Genomic DNA, 10473 nt, shown 5'->3' with positions numbered 1-10473 from the left:
AACATCAATACCCCAATGAACTAATGGTACTTAGAGGGATTCGCCAAGTCAGTTCCAACAACATATGCACATAAATTTTTGAAATTCATCTCCATTAGTGTCCCCACATACTTACATTCCACCATTCCAAATATTTCCAATAACTTCAGGACATAGTTTCCTCTCGAAATGAAAATATCACCAGGTCTTTGCCATAACTCTAATCCTAAGAAGTATTGCATCAAGCCAATATCCTTCATCTCAAATTCAGAGGCAAACTCCCTCTTGCACTTGAGCATCAAAGGCTCACTACCTATCAAGAATAAATCTCAACATATCAAACCAAAATCAAAGGCATACCATGGACCGCTTTGAAGTAGAGGACCAGGTTAGCACTGCTTCTTGTGAATCTAAGCTTCACCAAGTATCTATCAATGTGAGCATACCAGGCTTTGGGGTTTGCTTCAAACCATACAGTTCCTTCTTCAACTTGCAAATGTGAGTCTTCATGTCCTTCACTTCAAATCCTTGTGGCTTCTCAACATGTACTTCTTCCTATAGTATGACATGAATAAATGCAGTATTTACATCCATCTGGTGAAGGGTCCATGCTTGACTTGCAACAAGGGCAACAATAGAAAAAATTGTAGTGTATCAGGTAATTGAAGCAAAAATGTCATCATAATCTTCTCCCTCTTTTTGGGATAAACCTATAGCCATGAACCTCACTTTATACAACTCCATGCTTGATCTTGTCGAATTTATGGAAAATTTTCCTTTAGGTCTTTGAACAACATTCCATACATAATTCTTCATAATAGATTCATATTCTTCAGTCATGGCATCCTTCCAAACTTGTTCTTTTAATGCTTCTTCAAAAGTGGGAGGTTCAACCTGAATGATGGAGCTCATCACTACAACGTACCCGTGGTATCGGCATGACTTCTTGCTTTCTCTAAAGGTACCTCTGGCAATGACATGTTTCTTAGCATCCTGTAATGTATCACAAAGCCAAAGTGGTCTCTTCTTGGAAGGGGGATCACATGGAGGAGGATCCAAGAGGTCCATAGGCTCCATGGGATCATCAACAATATCCTTCTCTTATTTCGACACAGAAGGACCTTCTAGTAGGTCCATTTCATCATCCTTCTTCTCAATAGGAGGAGGTGAAGGGAGGTCCCTTGCTTTTCCAAGGGAAACATCTTCATCAAAAGTTACATCCCTGCTAAACAAAATTTTCCTTTGACCAGGTACATATAGTCTAAGGGCTTTAGATTTTTCATAATACCCAACAAATGTACCTTTACTTTCAGTGGCTTCTATCTTGTTCCTCTTATCCTTCAACATGTGAAAATACATGTGGAAGTTTTTAATCAAGGTTGTCATTGATGTCAATATGGCATTGATTGAGATGTAAATTTTCTTGAGATGCCTAGTTCCAGATGATGATACCATGACTCTTGGTGGTTGGTTGACTAGGACAACATCAATGAAGATGTCAAGTCATGAAGAAGTCAAACCACTAATTAAGGAAGCCCTAAGAAGTACTTGACCTAATGTTGCATGCACTTGATGATCTAGACTTTAACCCTTGATGACATAAGGAGGAATACACGTGATAATTCCATACCCTTGAATGATCACATGATTGGAAGATTATATGGATGATCTCACTTGATGATTGGAATGAAAAATTAATGGAGGTTGCACTATAACATATCACTGCACCATTATGTGATGACATGGATGATACACTCATTGTTGGACACTATCATGATGACGTGGATGTCCTACATGATCCGATGATGATGAAGAAGCCAAATAATGGAGAAGATAAACAATAGAGAAACCAAACAAAGAATCCATACTGTCCTAATCATTTTCTGCACTAAATAATTTGAGGATAGTCACATTAAAAATGATTTTTCACCTCATTAGATGCAGAATTATTCCATGAGACCTACACCATCTTAAAGAGCATAGCTTCACCTTTCCAACGAGCTATTACTCAGCCTGAAACTCCAAACGGTTTAGGAGAAATGAGTTTTACAAGTTGAGAAAATTAATTCTGGTCATTGAGCCGACCTAAACATGTCAGCTTTCATTTTAGACGGAAAAAAGGTATATAAATAAGAGGTTAGACCTCTTCTTTTGAGCATCAATTTGGTGATCAATTCAGATAAGAAGTATAGGAGTAGATAAGAGGCCAAGGAGGACACACAATTTTATTGTTTGGACTGTTTGGGTAAATTATGTAATTGGGTTACATTAGGCTTGTGGACAGCTCGGACTAGGACAGTCATCTATTTTGTGGACTGTCACCTAAAATCCTGGATCTTTGGCTAAATTTCTGTGTTGAGGAGTTTTTTTCTCTACAGAAAACAAAATGCAGCCTTTGTGTGACTTGTACAAGAAGGTTGTAGGCCTAAACATCAACTTTAGCCTTGTGAACTAAGCTTGGATTAGTATTCCTCAGTCCTGTGGCACTATTTTAAATTCAGAATTGGGTATAGTCACCTTTTGAGACTTTTTTTACCTTTGTTTTGAGCTGCGATTAGGTACAGGTAAATAGACAAGGCCTGTTCCTTAGTGAACAAAGTGCTATTGGGTGAGAACAGGGGTTGGTATTCAGTCCAACAGGACAACAAGGTACAACAGCTAGAGGAAGAAGCTTTGACATAGTGTTGGAGTGATATAAAGCCTTAGAATTTATTGCAGACTTTGGTCACCTGTGGAGGCTCACTCTTAGAACCCGAAACCTTGATCTAAAGCTTTACAATTTTGGATTTGTGACAAGTGTGTGAATAGTCGCTATGGAGCTCGGATCCATTTTGGAGGCACAATTTAATAATTCAGACCTGTAAAGGGCTTGGATTTAGCCTTCAAGACTTGGACATGGAGCAAATCTTGGCATCACTTTAGAGTTGGTTTCTTAGAGGAAAAATCTTCAGAATTTATTGAAGCAGAATTTTTTCCATTTTGAAGGCAGGAATAGAGGGCGTTAAGAGAAGCCAAGAAGACATCCTTGAAGAATTCCATTAGAGATTTTCCAGCCTATTTGAAGATCAATGTTTGAGGAGTATTTATTAGAATTTCATTTGGAAGCACCCTATTTAAGACATCCTTAAGACCAACTATTGAAGACAACCTTGGAGTAGCATACCTCAGTTGAAGGAGCAACCCATTGACATCTTTTGGAAGACTTGCAAAAGTTGATATTGAAGACACTCGTAGAGCTACCTATTGAAGATAACTTGAAGGATACTTGAAGATATTTGGAAGACTTATAGAAGCTGGTCTTGGAGATATTATTGAAGACCATGATGCATTATTGATCTCATCGTGAGGTGACCTTGGAGAAATTGTCTAGGTGACATGAAGAGCAGTGGTGATACCTTCTAAAAAGATAAGGTTGTCATTGATGATGTAGTGTGAAGACTACAATGAAGATTGATAGGGCTTGGAAAAGAATACCTTGGGAGCCGTGAGATACAGCTAAAAATATCTTGATGAAGTAAAGCAAGGGTTGGAGCCCAAGAGGTTGGAGCCTCGAAAAGACAAGGTTGGTGCCTTGGAGGATAGGGTTGGAGCCCTAGAGGATCGGAGTCCATCAAGAAACCAGGTCGGAGCCTGAAACAGATATAGGGTTGGATCCCTTGAGGTTGGTGCCTCAAAATTGACAAGGTTGGAGCCTTGGAAGTCCAAGTCAGTGCTTGGAAAATACAGATTGGAGCCTGGAAGATTGAGAATCGGTGTCCTTGGAGTTGGTGCTCCTAAACTCAAGGTTGTTTCCTTGGTTAAGATAGGGTCAAAGCCCTAGAGGTCGGAGCCTCACTAAAGTCCAAGTAGGTGCTTGGCACATCCCAGATTGGAGCCTGGGTGTCTTCATCAAGGGTTGGAGCCCTACCTATATTGTACTTGATTCATTGTAAAGATTATAATAATAAAAGCAGTTATTTCTATTGTTCATTTTGTGTTCTAAATATAAGTGATCTAACTAGTAAAAGTAACAATTGAAAAGAAATACTAATTCACCCCCCCTCTCAGTATTTCCAACAATTGGTATCAGAGCTAGTACCTTCACTCAAAGCCTAATAGCTTGAAGGTTGATCATTAGAACACAAATGGCGAAGCCAAGGAAGAAAGTCTCCAATCCTCCTAAAGATGTGTCTCCCTCAACCATCGAAATTGAAGTCAATCAATTTGTGAAGGCTCCATTGTTCAATGGAAACTTTGATATATGGGAGGCAAGAATGAGGAATTTCTTAAAGACTCAAGGCATTGAAGTCTAGAAATCGTTGATTACTGATAGCATGATGGATGGAGAATCCAAGGAACATAATACAAGAGCAATGAAAGCAATATTGAATGGGCTACCTAATTCTATGAAGACCAATTTTGAAAAATGTTCATCAACAAATGGCATATAAGATAAACTTTATGATCTTCACTCAAAAGGAGCGTTGACAATGATCTCTAGTCAAGAAAATGATGGAAAACAAGAAGGAAATCGAGAGCCCATCAAGGAAGCTGAAGATAAGAGTGATGGCATCAAAGCTAAAGAAGACCTAGAAGATGAAGAGAATGAAAAAGATTTTGAAGAAGATCTCCTCACTAAACTTATGGCTGCCATAGAAGAGACTAACAATTTGAGAAAGGAAAGTGAGGAACTTAAGAAGAAAGTGCAAGTTGATGACCAGGACAAGACAAGGAAGGAAGTTGACCTTGTCAAGCTTCAAGTACAAGAAAGAGATGAGGATCTTGGCAATATTAATGGATAATTTCATCAAAACAAGAGAAATCATCATGAATAAGTCATATCCATGACAAATCAATTAGATAAGGCAAAGAAATAGGAAGATACCTTGTCAAGCCACCTTGAACAAAGGCACAAGAGCCTGAACAAACTTGAAGTAGAGATTGGTCAATACAAGGAAGATGTTTCCTCCCTTATATCTCAACTAGAAGACCCAAGGAAACAAGCACAAGGAGCTAAGAAGGTGATGGAAGCTTTGACATTCATAAAAGGACAAGTTGATGAAGCAGAAAAAGAGAGAAACACCATGGTATGCGAACTAGAAGAAAAGGATGATGACATCACCAAGTTAAAATCAGAAATCACTTCTCTTAAGGACCAATCATGTGAAGCAACCAATATGAAAGAAAAAATGGAGATCATTCTATCAAAGAATGATGAAGAATGCAAGAAAATGAAGGCGGAAATTGTCTCTCTTAAAAAGGAATTTGACTTGCTGAATAAGAACTTGAAAAGTTCACAAATCCTATATGACATCCTAAGTCATCAAAGTTCCCCCCTCGATAAATCAGGTGTTAGCTATACAAGTGAATCCTCAAGTAATAACAATGAAAACCCTAATGCTTCAAATAACAAGGATGTGAGGAAGCCTGGAAGTAATGTTGATGTTCCAAGTTCCCGCAAAGGCAAGGAGAAGAGTCAAGACAACTATGGATGAAACCCTCCTCCAAGAAGAAATGCAGATGGTGTCAAGGATGCAAGAAGAAATGGTTATCATCAAAGGATCCCAAGGAAAAATGACTTCATAAGTACATCAAGGAAACCTTCTTCTACCAGGTACCAAAATATATTTCTTGGTTATTGCTATTCTTGTACAAACTTTGGGCACATTGCAAAAGATTGTAGGGCATATCACAAAGAGAAATATAATGGTCCCCATCAATCTTTGAGAAGCAATTTCGCAAGAAGAAGTCATGAATTCTTATTCATGAACAACATAGAGTGCTTCAAGTGTCATAACATTGGACATATGGCATGTAATTGTAACTTGACTTGGGCACCTACGCAAGCTAGAACTATGCCAGGAAAGAAAATATCTTGATCTCTCCAGTCAACAAAATGTGTTGTTGACCTGATCCTCTATAATATAAGTATTTGATGGGGAGACTCTATCAGAAAGAAAAAGAAAAAAAATCACATACAGTTAGGGGGGCTTATGATGACTAAGAATTCTTGCAGAAGCTAGTCATGGATGGATCCTATGAGAACCTTGATGAGTCACACATGGACCACATTGCCAGAAGGAAGAGCACCATGATAGGGGGGTAATATACCTATGAAAAACTACTATTGACGAAGAAAAGAAGCAGCTTAACAGGGGGTGTACTTGGGCACCCCATTTTCCATTGATGTCAAAGGGGGAGAGAACGTTGGCAGGGCAAGAATATTTCCATCAATGAAAAAGGGGGAGATTGTTAATCAAGGTTGTCATTGATGTCAATATGGCATTGACTAAGATGTCATATTCTTGAGATGCCTAGTTCCAGATGATGATACCATGACTTTTGGTGGTTGGTTGACTAGGACAACATCAATGAAGATGTCAAGTCACAAAGAAGTCAAACCACTAATTAAGGAAGCCCTAAGAAGTACTTGATCGAATGTTGCATGCACTTGATGATCTAGACTTTAACCCTTGATGACATAAGGAGGACTACATGTGATAATGCCATACCCTTGAATGATCACTTGATGATTGGAAGATTAGATGGATGATCTCACTTGATGATTGGAATGACAAATTAATGGAGGTTGCACTATAACATATCACTGCACCATTATGTGATGATATGGATGATACACTCATGGTTGGACATTATCATGATGACATGGATATCCTACATGATTCTATGATGATGAAGAAGCCAAATAATGGGGAAGATAAACAATAGAGAAACCAAACAAAGAAGCCATATTGTCCTAATCATTTTCTGCACTAAATAATTTAAGGACAGTCACATTAAAAATGATTTTTCACCTCCTTAGAGGCATAATTCTTCCATGAGACCTACACCATCTTAAAGAGCATAATTTTACCTTTCCAACGAGCTATTACTCAGCGTGAAACTCCAAGCGGTTTAGGAGATATGAATTTTACAAGTTGAGGAAATTAATTTTGGTCATTGAGCCGACCTAAACATGTCAACACATGTCGGCTTGCATTTTAGACGTGGCTGTTTGTTTAAGGACAAAAAGATGGATATAAATAATAGGTTAGACCTATATTTTTGAGCATCAATTTGGTGATCAATTCAGATAAGGAGTATAGGAGCAGATAAGAGGCAGAGGAGGACACAAACGTTTATTGTTTGGACTGTTTGGGTAAATTATGTGATTGGGTTACCTTAGGCTTGTGGACAGCTTGGACTAGGGAAATCATCTATTTTGTGGACTGTCACCTAAAAGCCTGGATCTATGGCTGAATTTCTGTGTTGAGGATTTTTTTTCTCTATAGAAAACAAAACACAACATTTGTGTGACTTGTACAAGAAGGCCGCAAGCCTAAACATCAGTTTTAGCCTTGTGAACTAAGCTTGGATTAGTATTCCTCAGTCCTGTGGCACTGTTTTAAATTCAGACTTGGGTATAGACACCTTTTGATACTTGTTTTACCTTTGTTTTGGGCTACAGTTAGGTACAGGTAAATAGACAAGGCCTGTTCCTTAGTGAACAGAGTGCTGTCGGGTGAGAACAGGCGTTGGTATTCAGTCCAATATGCCAGCAAGGTACAATAGCTAGAGGAAGAAGCTTTGAAGTAGTGTTGGAGTGATATAAAGCCTCAAAATTTATTATATACCTCAGTCACCTGTGGAGGTTCACTCTTAAAACCCGAAACCTTGATCTAAAGCTTTATAATTTCAGATTTGTGACAAGTGCATGAATAGTCGCTGTGGAGCTTGGATCCATTTTGTAGGCACAATTTAATAATTCAGACCTATAGAGGGCTTGGATTTAGCCTTGAAGACTTGGACATGGAAAAAATCTTGGCATCACTTTAGAGCTATTTTCTTAGAGGGCAGATCTTCAGAATTCATTGAAGAAAAATTTGTTCCATTTTGAAGGCAGGAATAGAGGGTGTTAAGAGAAGCCAAGAAGACATCCTTGAAGAATTCCCTTAGAGATTTTCCAGCCTATTTGAAGATCAATGTTTTAGGAGTATTGATTAGACTTTCATTTGGAAGCACCCTCTTGAAGACATCCTTAGGACCAACTGTTGAAGACAACCTTGGAGTAGCATACCTTAGTTGAAGGAGCAACCCATTGACATCTTTTGGAAGACTTGTATAAGTTGATATTGAAGACACTCGTAGAGTTGCCTATTGAAGATACCTTGAAGGATACTTGAAGATAGTTGGAAGACTTGTAGAAGCTGGTCTTGGAGATATTATTGAAGACCATGGTGCATTATTGATGTCATCATGAGGTGACCTTGGAAAAATTGTTTGGGTGACATGAAGAGTAGTGGCGATACCTTCTAAGAAGATAAGGTTGTCTAAGAAGATAAGGTTTTCATTGATGATGTAACGTGAAGACTACAGTGAAGATTGATAGGGATCGGCAAAGAATACCTTGGAAGTCGTGAAGTACAACTAAACATATCTTCACGAAGTAAAGCAGGGGTTGGAGCCGAAGAGGTTGGAGCCTCGAAAATACAAGGTTGGTGCCTTGGAGCCCTAGAGGATCAGAGTCCTCAAGAAACAAGGTTGGAGCTTGAACCAGATATAGGGTTGGAGCCCTTGATGTTGGTGCCTCAAAATTGACAAGGTTGGAGCCTTGGAAGTCCAAGTCAGTGCTTGGAAAATACAGGTTGGAGCCTAGAAGATTAAGGATTGGTGTCCTTGGAGTTGGTGATCCTAAACTCAAGGTTGGTGCCTTGGATAAGATAGGGTCGAAGCCCTAGAGGTCAGAGCCTCACTAAAGTCCAAGTAGGTGCTTGGCACATCCCAGGTTGGAGCCTAAGTGTCTTCATCAAGGATCGGAGCCCTACCTATATTGTACTTGATTCATTGTAAATATTATATTAATAAAAGCAATTATTTATATTGTTCATTTTGTGTTCTAAATATAAGTGATCTAACTAGTAAAAATAACAATTGAAAATAAATACTTATTCACCCCCCCCTCAGTATTTCTAATAGAAACCAAATATCCTTAGATGACCAATATCAGGCTTCACACCTATAAACACTTATTTAGGAGTTTTTTTATCCAGATATTGATGAGGAACCCTCTTTGAACATAGATCATGGTATTTGTGGCTTCTCCCCAAAAGAAATTTAACAAATTTTGATCATGAAACATGGCTTGGGAAACTTCTATGATAGACATTTTCTTTCTTTCAGCCACACCATTCTTCTCAAGATTGTATGGTACAATAGTCTCTTTCTTGATTCTATCTTCCTTGTAAAATTCAATGAACTCATTTTAGGTATATTCCCCACCATTGTTGGACCTAATAAATTTGATTCTCTTCCCTATCCTTGATGTCCTTGAACATATCAAATGTCTCATATTTATTCTTCAAATATAATATCCATGTTTTCCCAGAGAAGTAATTAATAAGTATTATGTAGTAGAGATGGCCACCAAGGAGTGTACTAGTATTGGTCCATATAGGTCAGAGTGGATTAGTTCTAGAATATCATTGGTCTTGTTTTTCTTGGAAGGGAATGGTACCCTTGTCTTATTTCCACTAGCACATCCCTTGTATTTTCCATCATGACTAGCTTGAAAAACAGGCATTCGAGAAACTAGCTTTCTTACTTAAGGCAGGGCTTCATAATGTAGATGTGCCAACCTTTGGTGCCATAGCTCACTTTGATGATTAATATTGTGGACCATAGCTCGTAGTGGTCTTCCATTGACTCTACAGAGTCCTTCAATTCTAGATCCAAAGGTGAAAACATCTCTCATGCGAGATTCCATAGGCCATGTGAGGACTTTTCCTCTTATGAAAGTTACTCTCATCCCTTTGTCTTCCAAGGAAAATACAGATACCAAGTTATTCTTTAATCCTAGAACATATATAACATCATGAATAAGAATGGATTCCCAAAAGTCTAAATGAAATTTGACAAAACCAAAACCCCTTATAGGATGAGTGGAGTAATCTCCAAGTATGATCTTTAGATTTGTCTCCCTTTCAACCAGATTTGTGAGGACTTCCTTGTACCCAAAAAAATGTCTAGAAGCACACTATCTAATAACTAACTATCATATTAATATGTAGGAGAGGAAATAGAATGAGAAGAAATAAGAATAAATTCAAATTTTTAAGCAACAACATTGTTTTTTAACCTTGAGTTCCTATTCTCTTTTGTGGACCATAACTTTCTTTACAATGATTAGGAGCATATTTTATTCTTTTATCATATCTCCTTCTTCTATCGTTGAACCTATTATTGTTGAAGACATAGTTGGACTTTGGGGAATCTCTCTTTCTTGGACAGTCTTGGCCATAATTACCATGCTTGTGGCAGTTGAAACATTCAACTTGAGGTATGTCTTTTCTATACCTTCTCTTGGAGTCCTTGAATTGAAGAGAAGACTTTGGATTATATGGCCTCCCTCTATCTTTCCTCTTCTTGTCCTGAGTATAAAATGCAGAGCATTATCCCTCTTCATGCTTTTGAGACCTCCCTCTGGAAATCATCCTAGTCTCCTCTTGAGTGAATTTA

The sequence above is a fragment of the Pinus tabuliformis genome, chromosome 3_2 (assembly GCF_031772625.1).
Source record: "Pinus tabuliformis cultivar Carrire ecotype Pingquan chromosome 3_2, CPIR1, whole genome shotgun sequence".
NCBI classification, from domain to species: Eukaryota; Viridiplantae; Streptophyta; class Pinopsida; order Pinales; family Pinaceae; genus Pinus; species Pinus tabuliformis.
This window is presented reverse-complemented; position numbering follows the sequence as displayed.